Genomic DNA, 19,257 nt, shown 5'->3' with positions numbered 1-19,257 from the left:
ATTACAGTTCTCAAGGCTTTAGATAAAACCTTAAGAGATAGCAGCAACCTTGCAAAGAAATCATTTGGTTCTATAGATTATGCAACGGGTAATTCTCAGAAATGTTAGGGAAGCAAATCAATAGTAAACTCTGAGACAGATATTTTCAACTCATTATGTAGAGCTTCGGTTCTTAAATTCGTATTAATGTGAAGGACAGCCACTGAGGTCTAGTCCCATGAAGTGAAGATAAGTTGACAAAATGTGCATTTTTCTCCTAGTTGCAAACAAAGATTATTCAAAAGCTCATATAGATGTTGTAAATGAATACAGAACAGAAAAATCTTTTGTAATCCCTTCAATTCAGACAGGAAAATAAAAAGAAGTGTCATAAATTTGTCAATGTGAGACCAGTAATTAGAAACTTCACGTGCCCTTCTTACCACATCCCCATAGATGTGCACAGTAGAATATAACCAAACTGCCTCGGCTCTAAGAAAAAGATGAATCTAAGAGGAAAGGGAAAGCATGACACAACACTGTCTCAGGAATATATCCATATATCTTCAATGCCAAAAGAGATATGTGAGCAGCTTAAACACAAACCTAAAATCAGCAAGTGGCTTAGCATCACAGAATCATTGAGGTAGGAAAAGACCATTAAGATCATGTGGTCCAACCATCAGCCCACCCCCACCATGCCCACTGCCCACATCCCTCCATGCCACATCCACACGGCTCTTGAACACTTCCAGGGATGGTGACTGCACCACCTCCCTGGGCAGCCTGTGCCACTGCCTCAGTGCTCTTGCTGAGTAGTTTTCCTGATATCCAGCCTGAAAATTCTGAGACCTAGATTGCATGGAACTAGACTATCCTTGCAGTGTGTTACACACAGATTTTGTCTCTGCTCACTCAAAGCTGACTTGTGGGGGGGCTCATCTTTATATAACCAAGCAAAACTTGGTCCTACCTCTTGCTCAGCCTCTGCAGGGAAGGCCTGCCTCATTGCCCAGCCCAAACAAACAGACAGCAAGAGGCTCCATATGACAATAATTTGCTCTGAGATAACTCACTTCCAAAGTTACCTTGATTTGGCACAGCTTTGCATGCAGGGAATGTATAAAACCTCACAGCAGACTATGGCTTTCTGTGCAGTGCTGGAGTAGAGGGTATTTGCTCACAAAATCACATTAACAGCTGTGGAACCGGAGCACTTAATTCCCCATACGTCGCTTTGAAAACGCAGCTTTAAAACAGCCTTCAGAGGAGGAAGGGGGTGGGGGAAGAAAGGCTTAGCCTGAGGAACGGCTTAAATTAAACTTGGTGAGCTTCTCCTAAAGCTGCCTAACTTCAGCATGAATGCAGGCCTTCCCTATCTCCTGCAGCTCACAGCAGTCCAAGCATCATGTGTAGTGTCACTGTCCCTAGAGCGGGGAGAAATCCTCCTCCTGCCACACAGGGAGGAAGCTGAGAAGGTTACTGGAGAAAGGAGCTGGTGTGTGTTTACCCAGCGGGGCTACTAGGCTTGAGCCAGCAGAAAACTTTGCCGTTTTTCTTTATGCATTTTTAATCAATTCTAAGCTACTTACAAATATGTGCAATTACTTTCTGCACTTCGCTTTGTAATAAGATTTAATGACTGTTCTGTAATCCTCTTGGTGAGCACTGATAATCAACCACTATGATTTAAATTTCAGATTTAACAGGGCAGTCTTCTATGAAATGAGAAGTATGTATTTAATCTTTTATCTCTTACTGGAAGTTGGGAATCTTTTCATTTTTTTATACATAAATTAAAAGGCAGGATTTTTTTTTTATATATGTTTTTCTAATGCATTCCAGAACACCACAGACCTGGCTTATTTTGTTGGTATTTTCTTTTTCTATGAAAATGTTTTATCTCCTAGAAATTTATGGTCCTACTTTCAGCACGCTTGGGCATCTCTGAGAGTTGATGAGTTATAAAATTCTGTGTACTTTCCATGCAGAGAGATCCCAGATGTGAAATAACCATTCCTGTATATCAGTGTACCTTCGAACAGATTGGCTTTTCTCATAACATTTGTTGGCTCTTCATAAAGCGAATGTAGTGCTTGTAGAAAGCAAGGTCCAATGTGATGGTAGCAACCGAGGCTATGAATCTACCAAGCTAACAGAGCGTTCTGTTCTCATTAGAAAGCACAGGATGCTTAAATAAGACATAAAGCCTGAGGGTCACAGACGGAGCAGTGAACTGGTTTAAAGGAAAGGAGAGACTTAAGGGGAGGAGACACATTACTGAACACAGCCACCAAAGCTGCAGTGACTCACTGCAGGTAGCCAAGGGTACTGCCCAGAGGCTGAACAGTTTGTGGTGACTTCAGACCATCACTTCCAGGCTCTGGACCCATGTACTCCTTCCTCCCTTTTCACTCCACCAAGCCAATAACGCTTTACCAGCAACGACAGAGAATCACAACTTGTTTTCCTCCCCAGCAGCAGGTGAAGCAGCTCCTGTGCAACACCTACCGACTCACCTCCACCAGCTGTGAAACTGATAAGACTGGTAACTTCAACCTTCAGTGCCAAGAAAGGAGGTGGGGCAGCAGGAGGATTTGCAGACAAGTAGGCATCAGTTGTGCTTTGCAGAGTCCCAGCAGGATCAGCATGACTATAATAAGCTCCAGAAGGTCAGATTGGGTCTGCCACAATCACTGTCCCTTCTGTGGGGCTCAGCCTGACTCATGTGTTGCTGAGGTGAGAAACTTTATCTCCAGAAGGGTGTTACAACTTAAGTTATTTCTATTTATTTTCCTGCTGCAAGACCCCTTTTTGTTAAAATATGTCCTGAGCACAAGAAGACATCACAACATTCTGAACTACTTTTCTTCATGTTTAAAGTGCATGCTTTTTATATGCAGCATAAAAATTTTAAGTTCACTACCACCAAAGCACCAGAGTTGACTCAAATTTTATCCTGCTACAACAGCAGGAAAATTTTTAGGCTTATTATCTATGAACACCAATTCCCACTACTCTGGCACTAACAACCACTCCCACCTAGAAAGGCAAATTGTTGACTGACTCGTGCTAGCAGGGGACTCCTGATTTGAGCCAGAACAGGAGTAATGGATGTATGTAGGTTGCTCTCAAAGTAATGCCTTCTCTTCATTCCCATGGAAACTACAACAGATACAAGAACAGAAGAACACTATTTGCTAGAGCAAATTCTCAGCTAGAAAATGTTGTTTGTCAACATAGTTACTGCTATTAGCTATGCATTTTTGCCAGACGTTAACAAGAGCCTGCATGCCCTGCACATAAAAATACAAACTAGCAGAGGTGACCCACTATTTCACAGCTGCTAGGACAGCGTTGTTGCTAGAAAAATGTCACCCACATAGACAATCTTTCCTCAACATGAACAGATGGAAGTCAGAAGGTGCCACCCAGACTACATGTTGGGTGTGGCAGAACAGCCCAGCCAAGACTGGCAACGTGCTCCACAGTCTTCAAACTGCTATGGGACCTGGTGTCATCATCTTACAAGGGAAAGGTTGTTTTGTGTTTTGTTTTCGAACCTGACTCCAGAAGTCCATGTTTCCAGCTCAGACAGAGTTGCAATGTAGCAGTCAGAGCTGATGATAAACCAGATTCCAGGAAATCCATAAGGTTCACCCCTTTCCTATCGCAAAGACAATGTGCATCACTTTACCTGCTGAGGGCTGTCTTCCACTTTTTCTTTGAAAGGGAATTCACATCATCACTCTATGGACTGTCATTTTGACTGGCTTGTGTTGGTGACACCACATCTCATCACCAGTAATGATGTGATCCAGGAAACTGTCACCTTCAGCCTTGTATTGATTTTGTAGGTCCTGACAAACTTACATATGGTGTTCTTTTGTTCCTGTGTGAGCATTTGTGGGACCCACTTGGCATAAACTTTGAGTTGTTCCAATGTTCCTACTATCATTTCCAATGCATTGAAGCTGACATTCAGCTCTGTACACAGTTCCCAAGTTGTAATCTGTTGATTCACGCAGATGAGCTGACAGAAATGCTCTTCATTTCATCATGACAGCTGTGCATGGCTGTCTAGAACGTGGTTTGTCTTTCGCATTGCTGTCACCACTGCTGAAACGCACCACCTACAGCATCACTGTGCTCACATCTACTGTTTGATCTCCATAAATATTCAGCAAGCATCAATGAATGTCAATGAGTGCCATTTTTTATGCATAGAGGAATTCAGTGACACATCTTTGCTTCATACACACTTCCATGTCAGATGCTACTTTGTCAAACTGCCCCTGTATTGCCACCTGTCACACTGCAACAACATCTAACTGGATATTGGCAGGAAGGTTCAACCTGTATTGCTATGCTACCAACATCTGCTTCTGACATCATGGGCCAAGGTGATAAAACAGGAGGCATTACTTTCAGATCAGCCATTGTACCTTCCCAGGCCATACAGGGAAAGGATCTAAAAACAAGGGAAGTTCCTCAGTGGAAACTTAATGAACAGAGAAGCTCTAAAAAAATCCTAGAGTAATTTAATATTCGAGTAATGGGTAACTCAGTGAAACTTCTTAAAATTTGGTAGTTATGCATCAATCATGTACAGCAGTGAGTGTTTTGTGGAAGGTTTTTAAGCGTAGAGACTGAGTGGCATATTTGTCTGTGTTGAATAAGTCTGACAGTAGAATCAGCGCAGTGTATTGTTAACCAAAACCTTACAGTCAAAAACATGTAACAAAAGCAAATGTTTCATATCTCCCACTATCACAGGTTACTGCAGTTTTTTGATAAATTGTCACAGACAGGCCTTACAGGTTCATGAAAAAGCTGAGAGTCAGCCTAGCTTTCCTGGCAAATCAGGAGCAAGCACTGTCTTAACCCTAATCTACTTAGAGTAAGGGGGGGGGGGAAAGAAGAATTAATACAACAAGTCTCCTGTGTTCTCTCAGTGACTTTCTTTACGCTCAGGGACCTAAGATAACTCCTGTGGCTCCCAGCAGACAAGTTCCCCAGCAGCAAGCCATTCAGGAATGAGTAAGGCCTCCATACTCCTGACTGTCCCACCTCTGGGTGCTACAGTAATGATAATGTGCAATATTTTAACTAGAGCAGTTTACATTACTTCAGTAATTCGTGATTGTTGTAAAATTAGTGTATGTCACTGTAATCAAATGGCAAGATCTTTACTACAAAAGATGTTTTACCTCTCCTCCTTGTAAAGCTGCATTTTGAATTACTTGTCTGTGGGCAAGTGATAGCGGTCCCAGGTGAGGCCATTCAGCCCTTTAGTGCCTCGGTGTCCTGAAGTTTACCCTCGACAGAAGGAATCAATTTATAAAGCACAAGAAGTTGATATGCATTGGATATTTATGCCCCACCTTCTCAGATGTCTTTTTGTAATGTAAAGGTAATGTAAATTTGTAATGTAAACTGGTTTTTAAGCCAGCTATCTGTGTTATTCCTGGCATGAGGGAAAAGAAAAAAAGTATAAAGTAATATAAACTGGAAAAACGTGAATATGAATGTGCAATGTCCTGCATATGGGACGAGCTCATTATCAAGTGAAACACACTGTAGGGATATCTGATTTCAATTTTTGCAGTGAGTAGAACTGTTGAGAAAGCTACTTTATCTATAATTTGAGGAAAAGAACAGATACAGCAGGCTTCCTGTGTTTGAGTTACTTTTGAACTACTTTGTCCTGTGTGCATCACTTTAATTTGAAGGTAAATGCAAGTGTTAGGGAAGATTAAGAAAATACTACACAACCAACCAAAGGGTTTGATTGGATATGTTGTTTTAATTTTGCAGATATGCAAGCAGAGGAAAGTGAGGCCTTAGAAATTTGCTTCTTTCTTCAAAAAGAGCAAAGATTTGGGACCCTTGTTTTCCATTTGAATATGTGGAGCATTTAGTAGGCTGTATTTGATTAGTACTGAAGAACAAGTTTTAGTTACAAGAATAAGACGACACAAACATTTTAGCGCAGTATTAAGTGTTGATATACATTTGGCAAAAACAACCTACTCTATATACATTGCACTCAAGAGTATTAGCTATGTGTAAAAGTGGCTTAAAATAAGGTCAGGTGAACTGGGTAAAATAAGGTATAGATGAAGCTCACTCAAAACAGCTCCTTGAGCTTTTCATCCATGTAACATTTATGGAGGCCATATCATGCTGACAGACCCAATACAAGTCTTCCCTATAGTTATCATATGCAACATTGATTATTTGTTATTCACTATTCTGAGTATAAGGTAGAAAACAACTGATTTTTTCCATTTCACTCACATTGATAGCACCCCATTTTTGCAACAGTAGCTGAGAAATATCCAATGGAGTGGAGTAGTCAAGAGTAAAGAGAGGTGGTGGGGAAGAAGCAAAGTCAAAGGGAGATGTCGAGTAGCATCTACCGACATTTCCAAGGGCTGTGCCTGTCATATTCAGTCTTCTATCTCTCATGAAGTTCCTATGTCTCTTCCCACATGCACCTCAGAAGCACTTCAGTCTGAAAGCCCTCAACCAGCTTGCAACACTGCTTTCTTGGTACAGCTGAGCCCAGGGGATAATGAACAAAGTATGGAGAGGAGAGTAGTCCAGGTGCAGGATTGCCTTCCCTCACTGTTCATAATACTGGACATTAGGCAAGGGAGCAAGGGATGATGTCCACCTTGCATTGTTCCCACGCTCACAGCATTGGCAGGATGAAATGACAGGAGCACTGCAGAGTGGGGCCAGGCACTCACTTCTCCCAGAAATCACCTAATTTGCTGATTTGTCAGCACCTCCTGACAGCCACCTCCTGTCTCCAGCTTCTACCCAGCCATGGGAAAGTAACGAAACATCAGCTCTGATTTTAGCAATAAAATTATTACCGACTCCCTGTTTATATAAAGCTGTTACTTTCTGTAGTAACTAGAAACTAGCACAGGTGGCAAATGGTGATGAAGCCTTATCTCAGTCTATCTGGTGCTGCTGCCTTTGACCTTGATTTTGTTCCTACCACTGGCAAATATTTAGTTCTGTCTCTCACTGAATAGGACTGAGGTAAAATTAGTTTACTCTCTTTCCTCTCTTGCTCTGCAATTTTATGTGTGTGTGTGTGCACAGTCATAAACACATGTAGGTTGCTTCATAAGTAAAGCCTCCTAATTATTTCCAAGAAACTACAGTAAATGCAAAGAGCACAACATAACTGTATGATAAAGCAAATTCTCAGCTACAAAACACTGTTTTTCAACATAGGCACTACCATTAGCTCTGCATTTTTGCCAGTGATGAACAAGAGCCTGCATGAAGCACTCACTGTTGCTTCTGCCACTGCTGAAATGCACCACCTGCCCCTCGCTACCCTCGCATCCACTGGTTAGTCTCCATCAAGTTCTGTGAGCGTCAATGGGTGCCATTTTTTCCCATATGCAGGAATTCAGTGACAAGCCTTTACTTCATACACATGTCAGACACTATTGTGTCAGACTGCCCCTCTGCTGCCATCTGTCACATGGCAACATGTAATGGGATACTGGCGGGAAGGTTCAACCTCTATTGCCATACCACCAACATCTGCCTCTGATGATGTGAGCCAACATAATAAATCAGTAGGCATTGCTTTTGGAGCAACCCTCACGTAAGAAGGCATAAGGGTTGCAACAGTTTAAACTATTGGTTGCTCCACATTTTGCTGAATGCATTTAATTGTCTTACTATATATAAAAATTAAAATAAAAAAAAAACAACTTCACACTTTTTTCACTTGATGAATTAAACTTTAAATATTTAGAAACTTAGAATGCATCAAAAAGAACGTTGAGATTCTTTCTGTGTTTCCTAAGAAGGTTAAGAAAAGAACTGAAACAAAGCCAGCAGAACCTGAATGGGGGTAGCTTCTGCAAACACTAAATGCAATTCATAGTCACTGGATATATAATTGGGAAATAGTGGAATTGTGAACTATTAGGGGAGCTAGAAATTTCTGGTGGGTAGGCACAGCATCTTAGAATGAAGCTCTCTATAAAAACAATTATCAGCATGAATTTTCAATGTTCAATACACAGAGTAGCTGTTTTGCAGTCTACTGTGCAAAAAGCGAAAGCTGATGATCCGTACCATCACTGAATTGCAAATAGGAGGACTGTTAGAAAGACAGAAAAATCTGTTCCTTAAAGTAATATCTACAGCCTAAGTTCGTTTTTGTGTTTTTTTTTTTTTAATTATTATTTTCCAAGGAAAATTGTTAGGAATTCAAGCCTATCTCCGAGAGGGAGTGGGTAATGAACAGAAACGTTCACCAGAAGATAGAAAATGCTCTGAGTTTTTATTATTTCAGACCTTTGGATCACACAGTGAACCAGAAAATACTACCAATTTCAATTAGCTACAGCAATTATATCATTGAATGGATGCATCCAATTGAATATGCTTAAAGTTGAACATAACAGTAGAAATGCTTTGAATTAAGTAACAAAAACTCAAGTATCTCTAAGACACAAACGATGTCAAAAATTAAGAGCTACAATGTGATAGCAAAGAGTTAATTAGAAAAAAAAATGTGCTCATTAAAAAAAAAAGACAAAAAATTGTTAATTTGGATTTTTAAAAATCTCATGTACTGTACAGACTTGGAAGAGCAAAACTGTGATGATGCGACAGAGAAGCAAAGGAGACATCATCTTTGCTACAATCAAAATACAGCCATAATGGGGTTTTAAACTTTATTTCCCAAATACTTTATCCTCAACACCAGCTGACTGAAGGAAAATTAAAGCATCAATTTTCCTATGAATTGGCAATCTCAGGAAGATTGTTGATATCTGCATCTAAATACCAGAAGTATTTCAAAGAAATTTTTCTGTTTCTTAGACACGACCAAATGAATGCATTAATCTTTTTTAAGTGCTTTCAAAATGATCTGATTGCAATTTCAGTCTAAACAATCAATTGAAACAGCAAAGGGCAGATGCAAAAAAAAAAAAAACAAAAAACAAAAGAAAACAACCTAATCAGTTTTTAAATTGACTGCTATGTTTTACTTACAAATTACTTTTAGAACAAAATATGGCATTTTGTATAGCATCTTTGAGTATCAGACAATGTCGATCATACAGATTCCACTCTGTTTCACTGAAGAAACCCTTCACAAATATCTCCATATCCACTTTTATAGCATTTGTTTCACTGTCGTTATATGGCTTTCATTCAGCACATTGCGTTTCTTCCCACTGCAGCATGAAGCCATTTCTCACATGAGACTTCAGAATGTGAAGGCAGAGGAACTTGAAAGCTACTACATGAGTGCAATATTTCCAACGTTTGCACCTACCTGTTCTTGCTTCAGGAGAAGCACCAGCAGGGTTCTGCCCGACCGTTCATCACCATGTGGTTCTGCAACCTTCTTGGACCTCTTGACATTATCAGAAACAGATCATGAGGCAGCACTGTGAGAAACAGTCCCTGTTTCATTCTGCACCGAACCATGATATTCCTGCCTGGCATTTCAGTTTTCTCTGTGTAGAATAATTTTATACAAAAGAGAGAAATGTGTTTTATTCTATGGCTGGTTACTTTTTTGACAGTATCTTCAGTAATGTAACTTCATACTTAGTACCTTTGGTATTTACTCTTTCATTTCTAGTCACTCCAAAGGCTGATCCACAGGACAAAAATACTTCCTGTATTCTGATACTGCTTTTTTTCATAAAAGCTTTGTATAGATCTTTGTATGGAGACCACTAATTTTGTAGATGTGTACAACTTTTACTTCACACGCAAGAAATAAAAGCAAACAGAATGCACTGTTTACAAGAGAAGCATCTACCAGGATGTGGAGATACAGGGGAGAGTTGGGGATAGGAAGGATTTTGGACAGTAACTGAGGGTTTTAAACCAAAAAAAAAAACACCAAAAAACTTCTAGATGGCTATGCTCATTGATCAGAAGAGGAAATAGAAAAATAGACTTCCAATAGTAAAGGAAGACAAGGAAGACAAGGGAATGGAGGGAATCATTCATATAGGCTGGCTAAATAAAGAAAAAGAAGGACCAATGGAAGGAAAGCACAGAGTGGGGTGAGCCCCTTAACAAAAGCAATGTGACTGGCTTTTTATTCATGTATTTCTTCTTCTATACTTTTAGAATTCCTACAGGAATCAGCAACAATATGTAAACCAGCTGAAATGACAGACAGGTGACCTAGAAAAAAACTACTTTCCAATTTATTAAACAATATGCTGTATCCAAAACAAAGACTTAATTAAAAATCTACTCATGATCTTTCTGCAGAATCACAGCCATCAAAAGGCACTTTCGATTTTCTGACTGCAGAGGGCATTTCAGTCCAATGTAGGAGGGACTACAGATACCAAACACTGCTTTTGGACACGCCATTAGACATTTTACCAATGCTTTAGTGAAGAAATCTGATCAATAGACTGTATTACCCACAGAACAATGGAGAAGCCACATTTTGCTCGCTAACAGCTTAATTTCCCAGGAGCTATTGATAGTACAAACATCTCTGCCAATGCAGACATAGAACGTAGTTGGTAAGGCCATCTGTTCTCATAGCCCATGCGTCGTAAGACTAACATCCTGAGTATGGCAGTATGCCACACTGGGAAGCCTGTGGAAGCCTCCTCCCCAAGGCAGAGGAACCCGGATAAAAGAGTGCCAGACTCCCAAGCACAGGAATACCTTCAGTAGCCCACATTGATTTCCTCAGCCTGAGGAACTGGAGCCTTGAGGCTTAAACCTCAAGGGAGATGTACAATATAAACCTTGTCTTTCGATTTCCACAGAACAGATCTATGCCACGTGGACACATTTTCCTTTTCTTAAATAGGTGGCTTTTCTCTGCTGCCAGGTGTTACACCATCTCTGTCCTCAGCCTTCTGCTGACACCCCGCCAGGCTTCCATACATAGCAGACAACCACACTCTTCTCCTTCTCCTCTTCTGGTAACAGTCCAACCATGTGTCTTCATTTGGCTTCCCTGATTTTCTTCCTGGACAAAGGCTCATAGAAACAGGACAACTGGAATCAATGAAGATACGTGCAGAACTCCTCAGAAAGTAAACAAGCACAGCTTTCCCTACTACTCCAGTCTAAAGGACAATGATAGAAAGTTTGTTTTTTAAAGGCCTCTTCACAGAGAAAATGCATTGTGTATATATATTGTAAGAATTTCTAGAAAAAGCACTGTTTATCTTAGATGTCTCAGAAGTGTGAGAAGGTCTCAGTGTAACCCATGTCCAGGCAGGACAATACTGTGGCAGAGCTGGAGATCAGCATCCTTCTTTATCAGTGGGGCAGAGACTGATGTCCCCAGGTTAGGTTGAAATGGAGCTCCTGGGCCATGGCCAGGAGTTGAAGGATACTCCAGAAGAGGCTCGTAAGGTTCTATATGGACTGATAGTGCTCTTAGGGTTCTGATGGTAAAACTGTGAACTTCATATACTTCATAATACTTCAAAAGCCTCACATGGGATTCAGCTGGAGAGTAGAACACAAGTTAGGTAAGACACTTTAGATGACTAAAGTAAGCCAGACAAATACCCCTATGTTTTTCCTGTCCTCAGTATCTTGGGTATCTTGAGTATTCTTTGGGATGCAGTTAATGTCATCTGGCATTGATCATTCCTTGCATTCCTTGCCCCTAGATTAGGGGGTCATTATGTCCTGCAGCAAACCTTCTCTGACTTTGCGTAGCATTTCTACTATGGAAACTCACCTGCTTGGTCTCTTACTCTCCATTGTTTTAAACGTTACCACCATCCTAGATTCCAGGTTCTTTTTGCTGAGGAAGTCCCACCAAGTCAGAGTTGCCTACTTAGAAAAGTGGTTTCACGTTGAATGGTGCTCACATGTGAAATGGAGCCATTTGTTTTCCCTGAGGCAGGAGAGATGCAACACCAGTCCTCACTTTGTAATTCACGGAGAATAAACATGTTTTTCTGTCTAGTCTCAAATTTTTCACTTTCAATATTTGAGTAGCATCAAGGTGAGGATGATGTTGTTGCTTACATCTGGCATTTCATATTAATCTTTTAAGCTTTAAAAACTGTATTGGCTTTGACTCATTTTTGAGGAAGGAGAAAAGGATTGAGAGAATGGATGATCTGTTTGATCTGAACCGTTTCATCCAGGACTAATTACAGTCCCTCACAGAAAGCAGTCAGGGGGATGACACTGCAGTACTAACCTGCAGAAACTTAACTGACATGGCACAGCTGGAAGAAATGTTTTGTCAGCTTATGCTCCTTGTTGCAGCAGTGTTTGGTGTAAGTGATGGATGAAAGTAATAACTACCGCTATTTCTTTTTACTTCCATGTCATTAATGTGTTGCTTCATACTGTTAATGGCAAAGAAATAAAATATGCACTAAACTTTATAATGTAATACTTTAGTGTCATCAAGCCTTCTTCTCTGTGAGTGGGTACTATACTTATAAGTATGAACAGGAAAAATGTTGCAAGAAAACACCACGCTGAAAAGAAGACATGCTGAGAGTATAATGAGCAAAAGTTTCTTGAGAACTGGAAAATTCTGCAGATACTCTCTCCGGTGACCAATGATGGAACCAGTGGGAATGTTATGGAGTTGCATCAGGGGAGGGTCAGGTTGTGAGACAGGAGGGCATTCTCCACCAGAGGGCCAAGGGCTTGGAACAGGCTGTCCAGGAAAGTGGTCATGGCCTCAATCTATCAGAGTTCAAGAAGCATCTGGATAATACTCTCAGACATAGGGTCTGTTCTTCTGGTGGTGTGGAGCCCAAGGTTGGACTCAGTGATTTTTATGGGTCCCTTCTATGATTAATGATCCTGCAGAGCTTGCAAGAACTAATCAATCCACGACCAACAGTCTGCTGTATTTATTCAAGATCACATGCAGATATGACCCTCTAAAGGAATTCCCAAACACTGCAGATGCCACAAAGGCATGAGTATGAGCCTCTTCTCCTGAGTAAAGGGTTGGTGTTGCCCTCAAAGCTACAGCTCCAACTGGGAGCTGTGTGATCATGTGAGTGAACTGTTAGATTGAATGTGCTGTGTGAACAGTCATTTGCCATTAGTAGTAACAGCTTGTTTTTATCACTAAAAACAGCTTAATGAGTAAAAAGTGTTTTAGGCAATATTGGCTGTCTCCCTTCCCTATCAGAAAAAAAGGAAATTTACAGCATGAAAATTGTGGACAACTAATTTCAATCTCCAAAAAAAAAAAATTTTCACATAAACAATAATTAGGAAGAAAAAAAATAGGGCATTTTTTGTTGTACTGAAATCTGCTGGAGGAACCAGGGAGCTTTATATGGAAGTCATTCGAAGAGCAGAGTGGAATGAAACGGGGAAGAAACAGGAAGACAGAACTTCCTAACTGAGGATAGATGGCACCTGTGGTTTTCTGTCCTAGGCGTACTCTTGCTTCCTTGGGTTTGTTCATAACTGCAGTTTGGTCATAGACTGACATGTGTGTAGAAACTTTGCTTACTGGATTGCTGAACATGTAAATTTCTATTGGATTTCCCAAAGACTCTGGAACTACTGAGTAATAGAAAGAAACTGGAAAAATAGAGTGCACTTCAACAATATGGCTTGCTTCTGCAATGTCCCTTCCTGAAACTCAGAAAAGAAATATCTATTTTCCAGCAGACTTAAAATCCTGCCCTATTGTGTCCCATAAATCACTGTGCTGTGTTCCCAATTATAGCCCACTGAATTCTTTCTTTCCACATAGGAAAGCTCAGAACATGGAAAGACCGCCTGGCACCACTGCTCACCCCATCTGTAGCAGATGGAAAGCTCAAAGAGTGAGTGGTGAGCATTAACAAGGAACCAGACAGAGTGAGAGACACAACCATGGTTATTTCTTGAAAGACAAGATGCATCAGGATGCTTTTTACAGCAGGAAAAAAAAGATCAAAAACACATGACAGCTTCTGCTTACAGGTATTCTGTGTCATGTCACCCTTCTCTTTGTATGAAGTGCCTTCATTCTCTGGAAATAGTTCTGTCTGGTAAAGATTAAAAGGGAGGATTTAAGGCTCAGAGAGCGTGTGCATACCATTCTGTCCTGTCCCTCTCTGATCATCCAAATAGAAAATTCCCAGGCTGCAATCTTTGCAAGACTTGCTTCATTCCACATTGTGCTCTTCAGCTCTTCCTTTCCTACGATTTTAGCCCATCTCTGTAATACAGGAGGATAATATACTTCCTTATTCCCTTTCAAGTTCCAGTTTTGATTCTTACAATATTTTAGCAGGCTGACAGAAAGGCAATCTCAATTTCTCCAACATAAACATCCAACAAATTAATTTTCTCTCTTTCTCTACCCATTCCAGCATAATGTTGAAAAAGCATTATGAAGATTAAAAAAATCTGTACATGCTCATAGTTCTACTCATACCATAAAGGAAAGGCAAAAGTCCCTGAGACCATGGCTAAATAAACCCTTTGTTTCTCAATGACAGTGGAGTCAAAATGTCATGTACTCATATTACCTTCTGAGATATGGGTCTGGACCTTTCCATCAATTCCTGTAGATGCATTGGAAGCTCCACAGTAAGCCAAGACTCAGTCAGATTGATATTGCATGACTCATCTGGTCAGTGGGTACAGTCACTCCAGAATGGATGGATGGCTTCACTCAGAAAAGCTCACTGTTACTGCATCTCCAGCTAGAGAGCTGCAGAGCAAGAGAGGACCTGGAAATCTAATCCACATTACCTGGGTTTTCTCATCAGTACTTTGGGTAAGGGGGATTTGTACACTGTCACCTATGAATGATAGAGAAAGGCTCATATTGTCCCCAGCTGCACCTCTGCTTCCAGAGGACTGACCAATGTCACTCCGTTTCATGTAGATTTTTCTGTATTTATGAATTCACCTTCACTCCTGTCCTCAAAAATATATATAGTTCCTTTATAAAGAATAATCAAAGACCTTCTGTTATTGTGCTTGCCCAGCAAACTAGGCCGAAAAACTCTGAAAAAAAGAGTGCAAAATACCATCTAGAGAAGAATCAGATAAGCTCAGTGAAGGGGCCTTTTTAGGATTAAATGTGAAAAGGAATACAGTAATGCAGTATCCACTGCATTATCTATACTACATTAAATTCAGTTTATTTTATCTTGCTGTATATCATCAGTGCTTTGCAGTTTTGCTCAGAAAATGCAGAACTGTGTGTTCAAAATTGAAAGTGAAGTGGAGAAAACAGAGCTTTTAACATCAAAGTACATATTGGAAGCCCTTGGGAAATTCTGGAAAATGATTTAGGATTAAGACATAACCACATTAACTGGACGATTCTGCTAAATTGATTAGCAGTGAAATTAGCTACATTAGCTTTTCCCAACTTCAGGTTTCACATTGACCCAAAAGATTAATTTGGGCAATTTGTACATCTCAGAACTATTGCTATGTCTGATGTCTCACTGCAGCCTACAGGTGCTGTCATCGCGTCGGTCAAACATTGCTTCTATTCCTTTTTCCAAGCTCTCTATGCAGCCACGAGGTCTGGAAATACTGGACTTGATTCAGTCATCTGGACCTAGACAAAATAGATAGTAAAAATTGCCTCTTGCTCATCTGGTGGGGAAATACTTCATAACTGCATGGGAACCAATCCTTCCCAACAGCTGGGATTTCCTGCCCCGCCACTCATTTCGGCAATGACTCACTGTGGACTGTGTGCTGCTGAATACAGCCCCTGAATGATGAAGTGACTCCTTTTCTGTCTCCCAGAAAGGACCATTGTCCAGCATAAAATGCACCCAGCTGCACTGCCAGCAATGATGCCAATGCGAACATTTCAACTTGCACATAGTCTTCCCTCAACACTGTGCTGTCCACTTGCTTGAAGATCACATCCCCAAGTATCAGTAATAACTATTTTATTTATGAGTTTAATGATGATATTAAATACATCCTCACAAAACTAGTGAACATAGAATACAGAATCATTTGAATTGAAAGGGACTCTTAAAAGACACCTGGTTCAACTCTCCTGCAAAGAACAGGGATAAGTAAAGCTACATCAGGTTGCTCAGACCTGACCTTCAATGTCATGAACTATCCACCACCTCTCTGGGTAACCTGTTCCAGTGCCTCACCATCTTTATTGTGAAAAGCATCCTTATATCCTTGTTCTATCACAACAGACCCTACTAAAGAGTCTGTCCCTTTCCTTCTTACAGTCCCCCTTTAGATACTGAAGAGGCACTCTCAAGTCTCTCTGTTGGAGGTCTGCTTGCTGAACATAGCAAATAAAATGGCAAAATGCTTGAACTGATATGGATCCATATGAGTTTATCATATCAAGCACTACCACAGAGACACAAAGCCTCCTGCAGGCACAGCAAACATAGCAGGAGAGAGTTCAGGCATTGCTTTCAAGACACCTTTAACGGTCTGCTGATGAGACACCAAATAACTCTATGGAGCTCCCTTCATCTGACATCCAAGAACCAATGATGCCAGGCAAGACACTGGCAGCTCCAAGTGAGAACCCTACCTGATCTGACACATTCTAAAATCTCTGTCCTCTGCTGCTAACAGCCACAGGCACAGCACTTGGCATACACTGATGAGAAACCAGCAAAACTTATCTCAGAGCCAATGAGATGCCATAGTGAACAATCAGGTTCCTGGGATGTTGGTACCTCCATGCTGTGATTCTGTCCTTCAGTGAAAATGTCCATGCCCTAACCCACACCAGTCAGAATATGAGCTTTTCAAGCCTTTCCAGATCACAACACTGATACTTTTCATGTCCTATGACAAGTCTACTACAAAATGTTCATCATCTTTCTAAGAACTCTGTGTTCTCTTATGGAAAGAGAAATCTCAAATAACTTCTCAGCCCAGGTGTTCCCTACAGCAGCAGCATTTTGCACACACTGATGAATAAAAGCCTTCTAATGCAAAACAACTCTGTGTTGCAGATTAGCTTCACAGGAAACATCCTACGAGCTCGAAGCTCAGGTCAGTAATCATGAAGTTTGGATAAAAAACATATTTTACAATATTGTTCAAACATAATAAATACCTCAGGCAAAATTTTCGAATCTGTCAACTGACTAAAAATTGATGTCCCATTAGAGGCTTCTGAACATGTTACCCCTGTCATTATTGTACCTCAGGAACAGTAATTGTTTCTCAGATATGGAGCCACAGGAAACACAGCCACAAGCCATATCTCTATTCATTACCACTCTCCATATAGATTAACATCAACCATTCCCCTCCCACCTTGGCAATTTCATAGGTGCTCTCCAGGAAATTCAAGGCAATAGAAAGCAGTTCCTATTTCATACATGGGAGACAGTACCAAAAACCTCTGGTAGCAACAGAGCAGGAAGATTGGTAAAGCTTTAATACAAGGAAAACTGTGAGAAAATCTCAGCTGCACTGTTGCATGTTCTGTTTTATGAAGATTTGTGTCCCGTTCAGCTGGAGTAATCTTAAAGAGACATTAGCATACATTAAAGCTGTAGGAAAACATTCATTAAACTGTAGATCAAAAAGCTGTCATTGGCAGACGAAGCTCAGGTTGAGGCAGGTGCGTGCCTCTATCTTCACTGCTGTTTATCAGCACGGCTGCCCCCAGTGTCACTCAGCGCCTGCAGTAATTTGGTCCCTGATGTCAGGCTGAAATGTCCGGTGATACTGCTGGGGATGGCGGTGCTGCACACATCCTTGTTCCTTTTGAAGTGCTAAATGGAGGGAGCCACCAATAACTGCCACATGAATTATCAATCCTGCCTCTAAATTGCTCAGCTTAGCTCTCTTGCAATCATACTGTCTGCAGTGGTATAGATAGGGGAGAAACTATAATCTGTTATAATGAATTTTAATGCAATGCTTTATATTTACACCCAAGCTATATTCTGTACAATTGAAATGAATTTCTAATGCTGTATTATTTGCTATTTTCCATACTGTTTGCCATTCCATTCAGACTTTCTTTAATAATGTATTTTTATAGGCCTGAACCTCTGCAAGTCTCCTCTGCCAGCTCCACTCTCCCGCTGACAGGAGCGATGCCTCACAAAGCCCCATGATCGGGAGTGACCTTGGGATCACCCTTTCCCCTGTTCTCCCCAGGCTGGCAAAAATCACAGCGCTAGCTGCAAGCAGCCCTGAATTCTTTGGCTTTTATTAGCCAGCTAGGATTGCCCTGACATGCGTTTTAGACATTTAATTTCTTTTGTATTTGGCCATCTCTGGAAGGGGAGTGATGCATCTCTTCCCAAACCACCACCGGAAGCATCAGCATGCTGCCAGGAAGCCTCACAGCCCCAAACCTCCTGATCAGCGTGCAGACATTGCCTCATCAGCACAGCCGCTGCCTCATCAGCACGGCCATCACGTCCCTGCCATCTCTGTGGAGGTGTGCGGATGAGGATGCTAAAGGTTGCAAAGAGAGGCAAGTTTCCTAAAAGCACCCTGCTGCTGCCTCCTCGCCTCATGACTGGCATGCTGATGATACCTCCTGTCAAGTGTCATTTCCCTGCCGCCCTCCTCACACGGGTTTCCTTCTTGATCCTGGGATGGAGGCACACAAATTAATAGCAACAGGCCGTCCATGCTGTCATCTTGTCACCTTCCTGGGTCTCTCCACTTCAATTAAGCCCTGGAATTGCTCTTCCTGTTGCTGTCTTGCACCCCTCCCCCCGTGCCCATGCTCTTCCCCCACTCTCCTTGTATCTCCTCCTTCTTCATTCAGAGAATCACAGAATCAGAAGGTTGGAAACAACCTATAAGATCATCTAGTTCAACCGTCTTCTCACTATCACTGCTACCACAAGCACTAAACCATATCTCGCAGCTCCTCATCCGGACGCCTCTTGAACACTGCCAGGGACGGCGACTCCACCACCTCCCTGGGCAGCCCTTCCAGTTCCTGACCACTCTCTGAGAGAAAAAGTTTTTCCTCATGTCTAGCCTAAATTAACAGCATGTCTAACCTAATTTAACAGCAGCAGAGCTGTGTTCTATCAAGGGAAAGCTACATCAAGGGTGTTGCATTTGAGCAATCCCAGATTCAAGTACAGACTTGGAGAAGAACTCATTGAGAGCAGCCCTGTGGAGAAGGACTTGGGAGTTCTGGTGGACGAAAAGCTTTACACAAGCCTTCAGTGTGCACTTGCACCCCATTAGTCCAACAGGGTTGTCTGTCTCTGCTCTGCCCTTGTGAGGCCCCACCTGGAGTACTGCATTGAGGCCCGGGGCATCCTTCCTCCAAGAAAAGTATACCTAATTTGGCCTGCTTTATCA

Source organism: Tympanuchus pallidicinctus, unplaced genomic scaffold (genome assembly GCF_026119805.1).
Source record: "Tympanuchus pallidicinctus isolate F22 unplaced genomic scaffold, pur_lepc_1.0 scaffold14, whole genome shotgun sequence".
Classification (NCBI taxonomy): Eukaryota; Metazoa; Chordata; class Aves; order Galliformes; family Phasianidae; genus Tympanuchus; species Tympanuchus pallidicinctus.
Note: the sequence above shows the minus strand (reverse complement) of the source record.